An 18,041-nucleotide genomic window follows, 5' to 3' on the forward strand; every position below is an offset into this window, starting at 1 on the left:
TTTGAGGTTTTCTTGGATTTCATTGATTAAAGAATTTTATTTCATTCAATTCAGCACATATTTATTAAAGGCTAACGTGCTAAACTCTGTTCATTTTTATTACAAGATTACATAGGTTAAAAGCAGATACAAAATAAATATCATCACGGCTTTTGGTTTCACCTATGATCTTTAACACAATTCCAGTAGAAGTATTAGTAAAACCTTCAAGAGAAGATTTTCAGTATAATGGTTAAGGAAAAAACTGAAGTGAAAAGTGAATGGTGATAAAGTGGAGTTGACAGGTAGATTATTTTTCAAGGAATGTGGTTATAAGAGGAAAAAAGTCATTGTTTTAGAAGGAAAAGTATTAGTTGTTTATTTATGACTTTGGGGTTACCGCTGTTTGTGCATATTTAGTGTAACTATAACCTGATCGTGTTTTCTGATAATAAGGGAGGATACAACTGATAAGAAGGGTCTGGAGGATGTTACAGGAAAATAAAAAAGACAAGTCAAAGTCTTAGAAGAGGAGGAATAGTCTATATCAGTTGTATGTGAAAATATTCACCTAAACAAAAACTCGGCCCATCCTTCCACTAGGAAAAGAGCAAATACTCATGAAGAAAAGGAGTATTGTATTTGAGCTTTAATGAGTAAATTGGGACATTTGTTGACTGGTCTTGATTTTTATTTCAGTCATGCACCACAGGCGATTTGATCTCCAAATCGTGAAGCATTTAGGGATAAGACTCACAGCCATTAACAACCAGGGACTATTGGGAATAATCTTACAAGGAATGTGATAGGAAAGTGATGCACAAAATATTTGGTAAAGGTAATTGAGAGCTTATTAATTCTAGGTAACATGAATTTGTGGTAGACTCCATCAATGATTGTCCATCAACCCATGGTAGTGACAGATTAGAAATGGAGCGATTAGTTGAATACATCATTACCATCTCATTATGCCATGCCTAATAACCATTACCTCAAACAAAATTTAAGTTTCTTGATTGCAGAAGCCATATCCTATTGTTTATTACTTTCAAATTTCCATGACACTTAACATTTTGTAGATGCACATCATATATATATATATACAGATACCTCATTGATAATGACATCTTTCCATAAATTTCCAACATGATGTTCTTTACTCTGAATCATGTTTGTCCTGATACAGAAGTATATATTTAAATCTCTTGTACCAATTCATAATTTCCAAAGGCTCAAGACAATCTCTCTAAAAAATTCTGAGGTAGTATTTGGTAGTGATAGCAAGTTAGCAAAAAGACTTAGGTATTTTAAAATAGCTACCAGATACTTGGGACAGAAAATGTAGCATTGCATAAGGATCTTTCTAACCATTTGTTGTTTGGACAGCCAAAAAACAATTATAACACCAGAAACCACTCAAGTTACTGTAAGGATTATGCATTATGCCATGAAGTGTTTGTTAAATAATTACAGAACATTGATATCTGTGTGCAGCTTTTTATTATATGGATGGCTTGTGAAATAGTTACAGCTGCTCTCAAATCACCCTAAACACGTTTACATTATTTTAGGTTGTATATTGTGCTTGCAATATGTTCACTGAAAATAAATGCATATTTGTAATACAATAGAAAATGCCTATAATCAATAAACACCTTTAAATTGATAGAAGTTTTAAGGGACTTCTAAAATACTTGAGGATAAGTAAGCTTACTTGAGAGTAGTGGATTAAAAACATACAATAACCCTAGAATCCACTTCTATTTTTAAAAATAAGTGTATAAAAGTTACAAATGCACAAATTGTAAGGAGCTGAAGTCTGAGATGTTTGAAATACCTCAGCCCTTATTCCACCGTCAATACTCCATTTTTTAAAACCTTATGGGGACATCCCTTATATAATCAGGTAAGAGAAGAGCCTCCCTGGTTGGAAGCATTAGCTCAGTCTGGAGTCCCATTTGCTCAGCTTCACCCCGGCACTTCTCTGACCTGACCAGCCTGGGAGCTGCTATAGCAAAATCCCTCAGGCTCCAAGGAAATAGTCTAGAATCCTCTGTTTTGGATGATGTGCAATTTGTGAATTCTTATAACAACTATTTCATGGCCTGCTGGAAAGACCCTGTCAAGGAAAACATTATTTTTGAAATATGAAGATGTTGTTATCAAATATTGGCCAATTTTTTAGGATTGTATGGCGGTTCCTTGGTAATATGGACAATAGTATTAAGATAACAGAACTTTTGCTGCCATACCTTCAAGATCTCATCTATCTTCATGATGAATTGGAAACTGAATTCTTCTTTCAAGGTCTATGTAATTAACCTTGGGAGGACTCTTCACCAGGAATAAACGTTTCTAGTCTACAGCTCTGACTTTCCTCATCTTTAGCAACCCAGCAGCATTTGCCACTTTACAGGCTGTGCATCACACTGTGGTCCTTAGCAGGTCTCATTATGGTTTATTGATGAGCAGTCGCTAAGAGCACTGCATTCTTTTATCACCAGGGAGTTCTTATTCCACTGGTCTTGTGATGCCTGTGGCTTGGAGGTTGATGTGCCTAAACCGTTAAAAATAGAAGTTGAAATTGAACCTTGTCTTGCTAGGTTTAGGTTTTATCCTGAAGGCAAGACAAAGTTATTGAGAGATTATAAGCAGGGAAGTCATATATCAGTTTTTTATTTTACGAAGATCAGTGTGATAAGGGGAATAGAGGAGAAGGCAGAGATGGAGCAAAAGGGCGTAGCTGAGCAGTTCTTGCAGTTGTCAAGATATGTAGCAGATGTAAATGGCAATTAGAGTTTATTAGAGAAAGAGACTGGGGAGATGTCAGATGGCCAAATTTGCAGATCCTGTGTTCCAAACATATAGGCAAGGTAAGAGAACTGGAGAAAACTAAGATTATTTCCATAATCTCAATGATATAAAGAGTGCTTACTCTCTGCCACTCTCAAGGGATTACATGAATTAATTAATTCATATAAGCCTCCCAGCCTCCCAACAAATTTATAAACCATGTATTTTCATTATAATCATTCTATAGAGGAAGAATATTGAGCCACAAAGAGGTTAAGTAACTTTCCCGTAGGTAATAAGTAGCAGAAATGGGTTTGGGATCCATTCAATTCAATTTCAAAGCTGTTTTGCAAATTATTATAGAATGAATTTGCCCTATATATCATAACAAAGAATAAAGGAGGAATACTTTGAGGTAAATAGATGAATTCATATTGATATTTAGCTGCTGGTGAGCATTCCAAAAGGAATTTGGAAGTATAGGTCAGAAACTCATGGGCAGGTTAATAATAGAAGAGATAGATAACAAACTTGATAATTTATTTTATCTCAGTTTTTATAATGGCTTTTCCTAAATCTATCTCTACATTTCATTTATTCATTCATTCACTCATTCATTTACTGAGTGAGCATTAAATGTCTACCATATGCCGGGCACAGAACTTGGTTCTGGGGATACAGTGATAAAAATATAAGACAAGATCCTTATTCTTGATAAACTTAAATTCTAGTTCAGATAAACAGAAGAAATAAGTAAATGTAAAAATAATTTCACATAGCTTTCAGTTCCATGAAGGGAATAAAATAAACAGGTCTGATAGAGACTGAGCAGGGCAAGGTAAGGGCTTGATATAACTTGGTAAAAGAGTGCCTCACAGAGAGTACGACATCTAAGATACTAAGTGAAAGAGAGGTAATAGCCAGCCATGGGAAGATTCTCAACAAAGGGAATCTTTGGAAGAAGGACAGACAGAATTGCAAGCGTTGGAAAGAATAAATGAAGGAGAGAATGGATTTGTAGCATCTCATCGGTAAGACTGATATTCCATTAGAGACTGCTTCAGTATTGCACACTGTGACCAATATATCTTCTGACTGGTGAATGTTCATTCCACAGCAGTTGTTAAATATTTATTTCATATGCCCTGCACATAGACATGACAATAAGCAGGAATTTCTCTCTAAGTTCAAAATAAACCACTGAAGGTTTCCTAAGAAGCATATACATGATTTGAAACACATTGGCAAAGATCTCTCCATGGATAATATTAGATTAATTCAATTACATAGATGCTTGCATTACAGAAGTCAGGTGGTGATTGTGGTGGTACAAGTACAAGATTATTAGGGGCTTAGCAAGAGTGATAGCAATGCAGATGATATTACCTTGACAGAGTTTTGACAAATTCTAGAACTTTCAAAGGTAACTCTACTTGCCGATGGTTTGGATGTGGGTTAAGGAGAAAGGAAAAATTAAAGATGATTATTTGTCTTGAGTGGGGGATATTCTCAGTTACGAAAAAGAAGAACACTGAAAGAGAACAGCATTAGGGGAAAAAAATCAAGAGCTTTGCTTTGAACATATTAAGCTTGAGATATTTGTTATACAAAACAAGTAGAGATATAAAATAGGCAATAGGATAGATGTGTTTGGAATTCTATGAATAATTTAAAATTAGGGATAGACAAATACATTTATAATTGTCCCATGTTGGGTTCTCCAGAAGCAGACTCAGAATAAAAAATCATATGCCAGTAATTCATTAGACAGTTGCTTCTGGGAGAAGCCAGTGAGGAGGTGGGCAAGGAAATAAGGACAAGAATTCCACTGGGAGCTCCAGAGGAACGTTTTCACTGTTATCCTGAAGAGTTTCCTTTTGTTCACTCTTTTTTTTTTAATGTTTATTTGTTTTAGAGAGAGAGAGAGAGAGAGAGAGAGAGAGAGACAAAGTGTGAGCAGGGAAGGGGCAGAGAGAGAGAGAGGGAGGCACAGAATCCAAAGCAGGCACCAGGCTCTGAAGTGTCAGCACAGAGCCTGATGCGGGACTTGAACTCACGAACCATGAGATAACAACCTGAGCTGAAGTCAAAAGCTTAACCGATTGAGCCATCCAGGCACCCCTCCTTTTGTTAATTCCTAACTGATGCCTTCGCCTGTGTTTAGAATCCCTTTTCCTACTGCCACTTCAAGGATTTTATTTCTTTCTCTGCTTTTAACCTTTTATTTTTAATTTACTGGTTCTTTCCTGTTAACATGTTCAAGTACTAAGGCCACTTCTAGTGTAAGAACAAAAACATCTACCAAAATGAAACTTAAAGAAGAAATCTCTCAGTCCATCAGAAATTTCATCCTGTAGCTGCTGGGCTACCGGCTTCTTTTGACAACAACATTTATTTTAGCATTGCCCAAGCTTGAAGTATCTACTTCACATCCCCCTCACCAGTCAAATCACTATCATTTGGCCTTAATGACTCCATGTTCTTGCCAAGGTCGCCAATGATATCTCTGTCCCTAAGTCAAGTGGATGCTTTTCAGATGTTACTTTTCTTCATCTCTGGGTAGAATTTCAAATTTTTAACATTTTTTTTCTTTTCAAAACTTTATTTTTCTTAGCTGCAGTGGCATTCAACACTAGAGGTACTGAGGCTCCATACTCTGTAATTTCCTTATAACACACATACCTCTCTCATCCCCTACAGTCTGTATTCCATTCTTCCCTTTCTTCAAATGTCACTTAAATGTTGCTAGTGCCAAGATTCTGCTCTCTTCTTTCTTCACTCTACTCACCAATTGGGTACCCTCAGTCACTTCTATGGATTAAATTATCATCTATTTTTATTTGAATCACAAATTGAACCCAATGAGAGTGCTTGGGATCCAGATTTGTATGCCTAACAGGTCCTTCTAAATCATTTTGTTCACTACCAGTGGCAGCCAAAATGGGGTAAGCCCACAACAGCCTATCTTCTCCCTTAATTATAACTGCAAACTCTGGACAGAATATGAAAAGGAACTAACTGAGGACATGCAAAATAAGCAGCAATAATAGGAAGGTTGGGGAGGAAAGTCAAAACTTGAAAGCAACAAATCTGTGGTGAGTTTCTTGGTTATTTTTTCTCCTTTAATTTTCAGCTTTGAAATAAGATTGGTTAATTTGCTAAACTACACTATCTTGAGAAAAACAAAAGGGTGGGCATCAAAATTTAGAGAGAAAATCAACTCTTCTGGCCAGAAGAATCAAGAAAAGGATTCCCTGAGGACCAAATAGTGTGTTTCAGGAAACTCAGTTTTCACTTTTTTTTTTTCTTACTCTGTTAAGGGCAGCCTTAGTAGCACATGGCTATACAAGAGTACAGAGCCTAAAACCTTGAAATAAACCAGTGTTTGGCTAGATGATCTGGGAAAATGAGCCTGTGGGAGACAAAGAGTATAGACGAAATAAAAAAGAGAGAGCCAAAGAAGTTCGCCAGTAACTTTGTGTGCATAATGACCCAAGTCTTGGGCTCAGAAGTGCACCAAATCTTGAACTGCACATAGATGACATTGGAATCCCAACACATAGACAATGACACTGAGCTTGTATTTTAAATCTAACTGGGTTTTTGACAGCAAATACACACACACACACACACACACACACACAAATAAACATTCTTCAGATGACTTTTTTAAACTTTATTTATTTATTTTGAGAGAGTGAGAGTAGGGGAGGGACAGAGAAAGAGAGAGAGGGACAGAGAATCCCAAGCAGGCTCTGCACTGTCAGTACAGAGTCCAATGTGAGACCCGAACTCATGAACCATGAGATCATGGCATGAGCAGAAATCAAGAATGGGACACTTAACTGACTGAGCCACCCAGGCACCCCATCTCCAGACAATTTTAAAAGGATTCAGGTCCCACAACATGATACAAAAATATCTAGGATGGGGTGCCTGGGTGGCTCAGTCAGTTGGGCGTCTGACTTCAGCTCCGGTCATGATCTCTCTCGCACTCCGTGAGTTCGAGCCCTGTGTCGAGCTCTGTGCTGACAGCTCAGAGCCTGGAGCCTGCTTCCAATTCTGTGTCTCCCTCTCTCTCTGACCCTCCCCTGCTCATGCTCTGTCTCTCTCTATCTCAAAAATGAATAAAAACATTAAAAAATTAAAAAAAAATCTAGGATATAATTCCAAAGAAGGAAATGTCATCAATTTGAAGAAAACCGAATATAAACAGATGTCAAAAGTAGATGTCAAAGACTATAAATGCAGTTATAACCATGCTTTATGAGGTAAAAGTGAAGTTTCCGGAAAGGTATGGAAATAAATGTTTTCGACAAGAGACACAGAAAGAAGCTGTCTAAAATGGAAACCCAATAAGAATGAAGTAACTGAAAAATATAACATCTAAAATAAAAATTCACTGAATGGGTTCAATAGTGGAGCAGAGGAAGCAGAGTAAGTAACCAACAAATATCAAGTTGGACTGATAGAAATTCACTATTCTGAGAGCACCTGGGTGGCTCAGTTGATTAAGCATCTGACTCTTGATTTTGGCTCAGGTCATGACCTCACAGTTCAGTTCCTGAGATTGGGCCCCACTTCAGGTTCTGCACTGACAGCACGGAGCCTGCTTGGGATGTTCTCTTTCCTCTCTTTCTGCCCCCCCTTCTTAGGCACACACATTCTCTCAAAATAAATAAGTAAACTTTAAAAAAAGAAATTGACTACTCTTCAGAGCAGAAACACATAATAAAAGATTGAAAAAAAGAGAAAAGAGACTCAGAGAACTATGGAACAACATCAAAAGTTTTACTATTTGAGTTATTGAGGAGGTGGAAAGGAACAGGTGCAGAAAATAATATTTGGAGAAATAATGACTGAAAATTTAATTTGGCAAAAGACATATATGTACAGATTCAGATTCAAAAGCTTAGCTAGTACTCAAAAGGATAAACTTTAGGGAAATCATGCTCAGAATCATCAAAATACAACTGCCCCAAAATATAAAGAATAAATATTGAAATGAGGCAGAAAAAATGATCCATTTACATATAAGGGTAGTGTAATTTGAATGTATTCATATTTTTACTAGAACAAATGGATGGCAGAAGACAGAAGAATGCTATTCTTGATAGACTGAAACAAAAGAAATGTTAATGCAGAGTTCTGTATTCATGGAAAATATCTTCTAGGAACAAGCAAAATAGACACTTTCAGCAGGAGGAAAACTAAGAGAATTTGTTACCAACAAACCCGTCTAAAAGAAATCTAAAAGAAATGCTCAAGTAAGTTTTTACTAAAGGGAACCTTATTTTTTATTAAAAAATTTTTTTTAATGTTTATTTTTGAGAGAGAGAGAGACAGAGACAGAGCGTGAGCAGGGGAGGGGCAGAGACAGAGGGAGACACAGAATCCGAAGCAGGCTCCAGGCTCTGAGCTGTCAGCACAGAGCCCAACGCGGGGCTTGAATTCACAGACTGTGAGATCATGACCTGAGCTGAAGTCGGAGCTCAACCGACTGAGCCACCCAGGCACCCCAAACTAAAGGGAACCTTAACAGAGGGAAACTTGGAATGGAAGGAAAGAAGAGCTACGGAGGTGGTATATAGCTTAGTTAGAATAAACTATTTTTCTCCTCTTAAGTTTTTAAAAATATAAATGACCTTTCAAAGCAGAAAAAAATCTAATGCTTTGTGGTGATATTTTCATGTATCTAGATCTAATACATACAATGTCAAAGGACTGTCTAGTTGCAAGATTTCTACATTTTAGCTGAAGTGGTAAAATATTAACTCTGAAGGGTCTATAAATGTTAGTATGTATGCTGTATTTCTCAGAGAAAATATTAAACACAACAGAAAGAGAAAAAGACAAAACAGAAATAGATAAAATTAAAGGCTAAAAAACATTCAAATAATCCAACAAAAGATCGGAGATTGGGAAAAGGAGAACAAAAAAACCAGAAAGAGTACAACATAAAACAAAAAGTAAAATGGTGAACCAAAATCCAACTGTATCAATAACGGCAGTAAAAGCAAATAGTCCAAACACATTATTTAAAACATGAAGATTGTCAGGACATGCAAAATAACAAGATGCAATGATATAGAGCCTTTAAAAATTAAATTATAGTACTGCAGGTAAATTAAAGGTAACAGCATTGGGAAAACATGTAAACATTAATCAAAAGATTGGTAGCTATGTTCGTTGCAGAAAAAGTAGATTTCAAAACAAGAAAACTCATCAGGGATAAACCATGAGATTTTCCAGTGACAACGTGGTAAAAGCACAGGAAAACAAAATAATTCTAAATGCCTTACATAGAAGTTCAAAAGGCATGAAACAGGAACTGAAAAAGCTGAAATAAAACGTAAATATATCCACAGTTACACATGGAGACTTCTACATTCCTCTCTTCGTGATCAATAATTCAATACAAAAAATAAGCATGATTTTAGAAGAGCCAAATAACATCATCAACCTAACCTATCCAATTGACCCATAGCATTTATACCCAACAATAGAGAAGACACATTGATTTTGAGTGTGTGCGGGATATTCACCAACGTGGGTATCATAAATTATAAGGCAAGCCTTAACAAATTTAAAAGGAATAAAATTATACAAACTGTGATTTCAGACCATAATGAATCAAACTAGAAATTAATAAGAGAAATGTATCTGGAAAATATTCAAATATTGGATACTAAACTACATGCATTTAAAGCTTTCACTGATCTAAAACTCTCATTCCTGCACCTTCATACTTCCTCTGAAACATCCATGCCTGACTACCTTACTTTGCTTGGCTAATTCTTATTTACATAAGAGGTATCGGTTTAAACTTCATTTTCTCAATACAGCTTCTCTGGTCACCATGTAATGAAACATGTGCCATCGCATTGGATTTTTATTACACTTTTTCCCCTTCCCTACTTCCTCACAATGTTTCATGTAATCAAATGTTAGTGGATTTGGTTGGACCCTCATGATCCAGGCTAGAAGTTCATCTCAGTGTAGGGTAACATCACAAACAATAACAGAAAAATATAACAGCCAAAATCTGATACCAGTTACCACTTTCTCAATCATTAGACCCAGCAAGCAAACAATTCTTCTTTCTTTAGAAACTGGGATAGAGGATCTCTGTCTGGTTTGGGAATCAAAGTAATGCTGGCTTCATAGAATGAGTTTGGAAGTTTTCCTTCCCTTTCTATTTTTTTTGGAACAGCTTGAGAAGGATAGGTATTATCTCTGCTTTAAATGTCTGGTAGAATTCCCCAGGGAAGCCATCTGGTCCTGGACTCATTTGTTGGGAGATTTTTGATAGCTGATTCAATTTCCTCACTGGTTATGGGTCGGTTCAAATTTTCTATTTCTTCCTGTTTGAGTTTTGGAAGTGGGTGGGTGTTTAGGAATTTGTCCATTTCTTCCAGGTTGTCCATTTTGTTGGTATATAATTTTTCATAGTATTCCCTGAAAATTGCTTGTGTTTCTGAGGGATTGGTTGTAATAATTCCATTGTTGGTGGGAATGCAAACTGGCGCAGCCACTCTGGAAAACAGTGTGGAGGTTCCTCAAAAAATTAAAAATAGATCTACCCTATGACCCAGCAATAGCACTGCTAAGAATTTACCCAAGGGATACAGAAGTGCTGATGCATAGGGGCACTTGTACCCCAATGTTTATAGCAGCACTCTCAACAATAGTCAAATTATGGAAAGAGCCTAAATGTCCATCAACTGACAAATGGATAAAGAAGATGTGGTTTATATATACAATGTAATACTACTTGGCAATGAGAAAGAATGAAATCTGGCCCTTTGTAACAATGTGGATGGAACTAGAGGGTATTATGCTAAGTGAAATAAGTCAGGCAGAGAAAGACAGATACCATATGTTTTCACTCTTATGTGGATCTTGAGAAACTTAACAGAAGACCATGGAGGAGAGGGGAAGGGGGAAAAAAAGTTACAGAGAGGGAAGGAGGCAAACCATAAGAGACTCTTAAATACTGAGAACAAACTGAGAGTGAGGGGGGTTAGGGGAGCGGGGAAAGTGGGTGATGGGCATTAACGACGGCACCTTTTGGGATGAACACTAAGCATTGTATGGAAACCAATTTGACAATAAATTGTATTTAATATAAAAAAAAAGAAAGTGGGATAGAGGAAACCTTAATTACTTAAGTTTATTCTTATTTTATTTTCATATTAGTTTACTTGCCTGTTTTTCCTATAACACACTAAAATGCATGAGGAAGAAGACATCTATCTTACCATTTCACCTGGCCTAGTGTCTTACGCCCATCTGATCAGCTATTACTATCCGATGCTTCTTTGCTGGTGATCTGGGCCACTAGAATTCTGGTCTAACTTAGAAGAACCAAGAAAAATCCAGCTCCCCGAACCTTTGGAGGTTTTTTTTTCATCCTTGAACATCAAAGAAATTTTTTAAACGTGACTTTTTAAACATTCTAAAATAGTCTTATTATAACCTTGTGTGCAAAGCCATTTTCTCCGTGAAAATCCCTAGTGTCTTGTGACATTCCACAATGCATTTTAATTTTGTATCTTATCTACTTGTTCAGTATTAATAAAGTGTTTCCAGAAGGCAAAGCTTTCCTTATTTGTTCTTTCTATATCTATACCCATATTCAGCAGGAATATAACTGCCCCTGGCAAAGAAGGGTCTAGCCGAGAACAAAATGCACTCAGGAAAGCCATTATGTGAGCAGAGACCTTTCACTTCAAGGAAATTCAGACTTTGCACTTGAAGGTATATGGAAGGGAGTGGCTTCAAATTACTTCACCTCATCAAGCAGGTTGCCAAGATGGTTCAGTTCATAATAGTTTCATAACCAGTGACGTTTCCACCAGTGTATTTCGGAAAAAGAGTTAATTATAAATTTAAATTAAAAAAAGACAAAAGGATATTTTCTTGTAAATATTTTAAAGGCATTTGGTGACTGAGATACAGGAAACGTATACTGATAGTAGCAGAGCTAGAATCAGCAAGGGAAAAAATTGATTTATCCAGTATGACACAACCGTACTGTGTCATTTTCATGAAGGTAATACAAATCCCTTTTTCCCTCAGCATTAGTGTACTCACCCAATTGATGCATTATGAAACTTAATATAAACTTTAAATATTACTTAGAAAATATGTAAATATTGTCTCCTACCCTTGTCCCTCCCCTCCATATAATTACCATAATTTGGTGATGTGGGAAGCTTCCAAAATATCCCTGAAATAACAAAGGTATGCAATACAATTTGTGAATATATTGCATTAATATCAGTTAAAACAAGGATCTGATTAATGTGGCTTAGGAATCTCAGACAATTTATTGAGCTGCTTGCTGATTACAATCTATGATGCTTTCTCTCTTCTGTGTAGATATTGATTTGATAGATAAAGTGGGAGTAATTTTTCTTTTGGAATGGTGACATTAATGGCCACTGAACTCTCATTGACAACAGTAGTGAACCATGTTTATTGGAACTCCAGGAGTTGTTTCAGTTATTTTTCTCTTCTTTTGTTCCCCTCCCCCCTTTTCACTTCTTACTTATGATTTCAGTCTTTTAAGGATGATTGAAAAACCTATAGGACGGTAAGCTGGTTTTTAGCCTTTCTTTGAAAGGCAAGATCAGTTTTAAAAAAGGAAAGGAAGATAAGACACTGTTTGGGGTTTATCATATTAAAATCTTGGTTAAATCTGACTTTGTGATTGTTTCTCTATTGTTTCCCCATTGAACTTATTTCTCTCTTTTCACCAGATCACACACCAGGGTTCATGATGACATCGACATCACACAATATAAGTTCAGCTATAGGTGTTATTTTGGAAAGGGGATTCTCTCAAAGCCAGGGTAAGCAAGGTAGACACATGCATGCGCCCGGCTTCCTATCATATTAGGGCATCTGTTAAATGAGACATTTCAGTGAAAAGACAATGCTTTTCATAAGTTCACCATCTTACATGAAAAAGTATAAAAAAATTAGCTTTGTCACTGAAAGAATAAACAAGCTGGCAGGAAGCCTAGATGTTTGCTGTCAGTTATTCACAGAAGACTATTGGGAATATCAGTTGCCCAGCTCTTATAGACATTTAAGTCTGAAGGATATTTTGTCAATATCTCCAGAAGGAGAAAATTTCAGTTTTTTGAGAAGCTGAGCCTGAGTATATCATCTCTCATTGAAAGGAGGGTGTCCCATGTAGCTGAACATCTTGGCCACCTGGAGTAAGCCCCTAGGGTCATTTTCAGAAAATTGTATTTATCGCTTCAATATTCTTTTTAATAAAACAGAAGATGTATATAATTTATATATTATATGTTTAAGTAAAGCATATCATAATTATATAGACATGATATAGCTATACTTGCTTATATGTATATCGTGAGCATAATATATGCATAGTACAATAGTGTGTTTATATGTGCATATGCACATAACATGTCAATGCAATGGACAGTTTACTGAAAACAAATGCTATCTGGGCACTTCACTGAAGGCCTTTATGTTATAGTAGACGTGGTATAAACTGTGGAATCAAATGTGCTCAAGTGTGAATACTTACTCGACCTATAAAAATGGGTCCTTGAAAGATTTATTTTTTTCTGAGCCACAATTTAATGATAAATTAATAATAATCATAACTTTTCTGCAGAGTATCTTGAGGGCTTAAATTAGTAACTGTATAGCACTTAGTATACTATCTTGTAAAGTAGACACTGGTGTCTCTAGGTCGTTACTGTTAACGTATCTTAAGAGATTATTAATTTGAGAGAATCAACTTCACTTAGTGATTTACTCAAGAAGAATTTATTATAAGCCACAATATTGCAACTTATTTGGAGATATGAAGATGAAACGGCCACAGGCTCTAGCTTCACTGGCTTATACTCTAGGGAGGGTACCATGACAATGAAGGGCAGGATTCTATAGGTGAACAGTGGTATGAGATACTGATTGAGATATACTGCCACAGAAGTTTTCGTTTTTGCTTTGCTTTTATTTTGTTTTGTTTAGTAGTGCAGAGAATTTGAGTAGTGATAGTTTTCCCTTGAATTATATAGGACTAAATTCAAAGGGGGCTTCATTCTAGGCATGGGAAGTCTTAGGTGCACAGGATGAAGAGTGATGTCCTAGTTTGAAGGTCCGCACCCGGAGAAGCATGTGAATGGGAAAGGAGTCAGGCCTCTCTTTTGTGTAAATATATCATTCTAGAAGAAAGGTTATTCTCTTGCTTTTCTTCACCTCTCTATCCATAAGTTTCCGAGGCTCAACTGGCTTGCCTCACTAAAGAAAGGGAAGAGGTCCCTAAGGAATCACCTATAAAGTGTAGGTGGGGGGTGGGAAGGAGTTTTAAGAAAAGAAGGACAATTTCTAATTTTCTTGTTAGAAATATGTTCCATCACTGTGTGTGTGGGAGCAGGGGACTTGAATCTTTGCGTTATTTTATGAAATCAGAATGGAGACATGGTTTCATAAATAGTATACAACTCAGAAAAAGAAAGAACAGTTCAATAGAGTACAGTTTGTAGCAAGTATTGGAAATACTAAAATAATTTTATGCTGGCCATCCCAATAAATTCAACCTGATTAGTTAGACAGTTATATTTATAACACACTAAAGTAAGCACAAGGATAAAGATATACAGGGAGCAATATTGTAGAACCATGGTGTCAAAGAAGGCCACCTATATTAGCTAAAGATAATCCTAAATTTTAAAACATAGATAGGCATTATACAATTAAATCTGCCTTGGAAGAATATTAGAGATCATTTCAAGGAAAGAATGAACTAAAGAACTGAAGCAAGAAACAGACCGTGACAAATTGCATTAGGTATTTTACTACATTTATTGTTTGTGACACATTTTCTATTCATCCTAGTAAGTCACAGATAAGGGAAATTAAGCTATTTCGCACACACTCATAAACAAGAAGGAATTATTTTCTCCCACATGGAAGGAAGCACTTTACAGTAATCCTTTCTTTGCTGCAGAAGAAAAGTAAAATAGCATGTTGCTCCAATCCTTTTATAATGGGAGGGTCCTTGTGCAGATATCCAATTGGAATGGAGAGTTAAGGCACTTGTCAAAATGTTTTATTTGCACAGCTTTTATTTAACTTGTATATGATTTTGGTGAGGGTGGGAAGGGTGTGGTCTTTCATAGAATACCAGTGGAAAGAAAGCAGTAAATTATCTTGCAAGCCATCTGTTTGCTGTTGACATCAAAAACAAGTTCTGGATAGTTCTTCAAATAATTCTTTAATACAATGTATATAATCTCACCGAACATAGATGACAACCCTCTGCTTCAAAGATGTATTAACCAGTTCCAAATTTCTCAGTATGTTAGTTCTTTCAGAAGTAAATATTAACTAGATTGTCTCAAAATCATAGTAATAAACCTAGGGGATACAAGGTCAAGCAAAGTAGGTACTACCCTTTTCTACAAGGAGTAAAAAACGGAAGCATATTTAATTTCTTTCAGGAGAGGAGTGGGAGATACTTTCATCTTCTTTTAGAATCCTTCTCCAGATCACAAATCACTCCCCCAAAGCCGTGATGTGCTGACTGATGCAGTAGTAACATATGCCCTGCTGCTACTGAAGGAGGGTGTGGGGAATTGAGGAGGTCCCTTTCTAATTTGCTAATTTATTGTTGATAGGGAGATTATAAAATGTGTTAGGTGTTTACGTAGTAGTGAATGTTCATTCCGATTTTGAATTCCTCTATTATCTTCTCTTTGTAAAGAGAATTATAATATGCTGTCTGCTACCGTGGTGACTTTGATGTCTGTGAGTTAGCTGTGTGGAATACAGGCGTAAAGTTCCTTTAGATATCTATATGTGTACACCACTGTTTCAAATCTGTGAATCTATGATTAGTTAATGGTAAGAAGCAATGATAGTGCCCATGACCGCTACAGAAAAGAACCTGCTTTGACAAATCATTCCAGTTTTCCAGGAACACTGTTTTGATGGAATATTGAGAGGTGAGGGGGTGCAGGGGAGGAGAAAGAAAAGAAAAGAAAAGAAAAGAAAAGAAAAGAAAGGAAAGAAGGAAGAAAAAAGTGGGGGAGGGAAGGAGGAAGGAAATTTCAATGAAATTTCTCCATTCCAAGTCAAATTAAATTGAATTGGAAATAATGCATAGTGACTTCTATCTTTGTTAGAATAAAATAGCACCACCACTAAATTTAACACTAGCATATAAGTAAACACTGGCAACAGGAGAGAAATTTTACTGTTTATGAATGAGGCATGAAAAGACTATAATTTTGGCTAAGTGTTCAGAGGAGGAACCCACGTGATCCATACAGCTCCCCTAAAACGAGAGATGTTTCTCTAAAGTAATCTCATTCCATCAAGAGATTTCTAACTTTAAGTGGACGATTTTCCAATCACCAAGTTGCCCCCACTAAAAGCTATTTAAAAGAATAATTGTGTAGAATTTTGAAAAAAATTCAGTTGCTTCTATCCCAATTATGTTAGTCAGTGGCATGAAAATATGTCTATACTTTTGAGAATGAACGTAGTTATTTGTCCAAAAGAGACTGCAAAAGAAATATAAAGTAGTATTTCCTTTGCATCTTTATGAAATACAAGGAATTTTTCAACATATATGAGAATATTCTTATTCTTGTTAAGAACAGAATAAGCTCGGAATGTTGAAAGTATACTGGAATTCTGCATGTGACCTTCATTAGTAAAACAATTGGGGAAAAAGGTTCATTACCTTAAGAAGAATTTTCTCATATCCAATATTATCCGCATAATATGTTATCCAGAAAATGTAGACAATAGTAAAAAACAAAATTTGTCCTGCAGGCATATTCTGGTTTCCCTGATTAAAGTGCAATTTGGTGAATTACAGTTTGGAAATTTAAAGTTACTTATATAATTTGGGTACACTTAACTTCTTGTTTTCCTCTGATATCAAGTGTGTTTAAATTCTATTAATATATGCTGTAGATGTTGTTTTCCTAACGACCAAACCTACAGATGGTTTCAGTAAATATTTGAGTTCATGAATCATTTTTGAGGATTTAAGTTGAAAATTAAAGAAATAGAATGTATTCATATATTTCTATTAAATTTTCCCTTTAATATTTAACATAATATAAAAAGAATCTTTTAACAGATAATTCATGATTTAGTGAAAATCTCAATTCTGCGCTAAGGTGCTCAGGCTTGATATGTTTAAGGGAAAAAGAAGGATAGTGTTGGAGAAGTCCGTCCTATTAGCAGCAGCAAGGGACAGGGAGTGTGTTCAAATTAAAGATGAGAGGCTATCGCCAAGTCATTGCAATAGTGGGAAGAAACGGTTCTGGAGATTCGCCCTGGGGTAGAAGCTGTGGGAACGGAAAGAAAAGGACACATGTAGAAAGATGCCGAGATAGGGGCACCTGGTTGGCTCAGTCGGTTAAGCGTCCGCTCAGGTCATGATCTCAGAGTTCGTGAGTTTGAGCCCCACGTCAGGCTCTGTGCTGACAGCTCAGAGCCTGGAGCCTGCTTCACATTCTGTGTCTCCCTCTCTCTCTGCCCCTCCCCTGCTCATGCTGTGTCTCTCTCTGTCTCAATTCTCTCTCTGTCTCAAACATTAAAAAAAGAAAGAAAGAAAGATGCCGAGATAAAAGAACCAGTATCAATAGGAGTTGAAATTTGATTACATGGTTGTAAGAGACGGGGAGGAATGAGAGACACTGCTGGGGTTCCCAGCTTGAGTTACTTGAAGCAGGATATTCAGGGAGAATTCTTGAGCTTGTGTGTACATTGGCACAGCTCTTGGGAATGTTCATGCTCATATTCATGGAATTTTTGTAGCAGTGACAACTGTCCCTTTGAAGATACAGAAACAAGCTTAAAGTGATAAATGGACATGGTATTTTTTTTAAGTATGCCATTATTAAAGCATAATTATCTTTCAGGGAAAGCAGAGGAAATGTGGAATTTAGGTTGGTAAGTGGTAGAAACAAGCACAGGGATAAACCAATACAATCAAAGACTTCTTTTGATTTAAAAAAAAAATCAAGTAAAATCTGAGAATGTGTTATACATTTGTCCTGGGAAATTAGTCTCAAACAGAGGCTTACTTTAGAAAGCTTCTACCAGCATATACATTAACATCTATCTTGCAAATCAAGTTCAAAGCTTAGAAACACCATTGAGGTCTTCTTCGAGGGGGTTCTGAATACTGCTGTTAGTTATCTACTCAGTCACGGATGCCATACTATTAAAATTTCTGCATTTGAGCAGTCAAGCAAGGC

Source organism: Prionailurus viverrinus, chromosome B2 (genome assembly GCF_022837055.1).
Source record: "Prionailurus viverrinus isolate Anna chromosome B2, UM_Priviv_1.0, whole genome shotgun sequence".
NCBI lineage: Eukaryota > Metazoa > Chordata > Mammalia > Carnivora > Felidae > Prionailurus > Prionailurus viverrinus.